Below are 1,733 nucleotides of genomic sequence, written 5' to 3'. Positions count from 1 at the left end.
GCAGCAGAGGGAAAAGCAGGTCCCCACTGAACAAGGAGCCTGACGTGGGGCTTGATCCCAGGACCCTGGGATCATGACCTGAGCCAAAGGCAGATGCTTAGCCTACTGAGCCACCCAGGTGTCCTAATATACGCATTTCTAATTATAAAGTTTCTACAAGACATTTGCATGTTTACATAGACTAACATATATCACACAAACTCATGGATGTCTTCTATTATGCTCTTAATTTTGCCTAGATCTGACATTATCTTCATAAATATTCAATTAAGCCACAAACAAAAAAACTAACTTTTTGAATCTATCCAAGTTTTAAACAACAAAAAAAGATCAGCAGCAATCCTATAAACCAGAAAACAGAAGGGATGTCAATCCCTTACTTTCTTTGGCTTTTTGTGTCAGTTGTTTGAAAAACACTAGAAGCTGACATGAGGTTTTCTAAATATTATCCAAGAACTCGGTTTTCTGATTTTAGCTTCAGATTTTCTTTCTTAACTGCATCTACTCTTGCTCACAGATCTTCAAGTGCATGTTGGCGTTCCAGCAGTTGATTAATAAGTTGCGTTTTTTTCTCCAGTTCCACCTGATTTTCAGCATCAACTGTATCCATGATGGCATTCATCATCTCCAGTAACAGACTTTTGGGCATTGAGTACAGAATCCTTGATAAATGGTCTGCCATTGGAGGTGCTGGGAGTGGGAGGGAGCTATTCATTGTTCTTCAGTGGTCAGGCATCCCTAATAAAAGGCAACAGACAGAAGAGAAACATCCCCATTGTTCCCCTTGAGTATCAGTGAGCATAATGCTCTCAGATTCAAAGACAACAACTTTCTGGTTCTAGGATTAAGCTAACTGGGTCAGAAAACAAGATGCAAAGAGTGGACCCAAAGCAGAAAGTGGTGGTGAAATATCCTGCAGCATACGTCCAGCCTCAGTCTGTGGACTTCTGCCAGCTGGTCAGAATTGTTGGGGACAGTGATGAGATGTGCTATGGAAGCAGTGTGTGGTGAGGCGGCGTGGTTCTGGACCACCTCCCGGAGCACAACTCTTACAGTGAAAGTAAGCATTCACACAGTCTAGACAGCCTCCAAGACTTGCCTGTAATGTGTGCAGTATATTGGACTCCTTGTGGGACAGTGACAATAATGAAGGACCCATTTCCCCTTTCTTCCTCAGTATCTGAATTTTTGGAAGGCAACAAGGTATGCAGCTGAAAAACTGCATTTTCCAGTCTCCCCTTGTGGATGGGATTGGTGGTGAGATTTAGGCAGAAGTCACTGCGCCCGCCCTCTGCTCTTCCTTCTTGCAGCCCGCAACATGGACTGCAGCTGTGAAAGCCGTTCTGTAACCATGGATGGATGCCATCAACAGGGACCCAAAAGCTAGAAACAGTCAGGGTCACTGGGAACATCACAGAACCAGCATTTTAGCCATGGATTGCCAACCTCTGGACTACTTTTACATGGGAAAGAAAACAAACAAGCACACAAAATCCTATATTGTTTAAGTTACTGATATATACGTTTTTGGTATAACCTTGACATTCACATTGCTGGAGTCATTTGGCTTATGAGCTGATTGATCAGTATGGATTTCTTGTTTGCCGTTCACTGACCTCTTAGAGAGGCAAGCTCAGCCTCCACTCTTACTATTGCTGCTCCCAGTTCCATGAGGTCATTGAGGCTCTCTGCCTGAGACTATTTAATCTTTTAAGTTACCTGAAAGCAAGCGC

General features: G+C 43.3%; 1 pseudogene; it reads right to left on the bottom strand.

The window, feature by feature from the left end:
* Positions 1-376: 376 nt before the first annotated feature.
* On the bottom strand, positions 377-715 carry LOC123388058 (annotated as a pseudogene).
* Between the last annotated feature and the right edge of the window lie 1,018 nt (positions 716-1,733).

The sequence above is a fragment of the Mustela putorius genome, unplaced genomic scaffold (assembly GCF_011764305.1).
Source record: "Mustela putorius furo isolate JIRA1106 unplaced genomic scaffold, ASM1176430v1.1 tig00003870_pilon_pilon_pilon, whole genome shotgun sequence".
In the NCBI taxonomy this organism is placed as follows: Eukaryota; Metazoa; Chordata; class Mammalia; order Carnivora; family Mustelidae; genus Mustela; species Mustela putorius.
The sequence above is the reverse complement of the archived record's forward strand: the minus strand, read 5'-3'. Positions and strand labels throughout refer to the sequence as shown.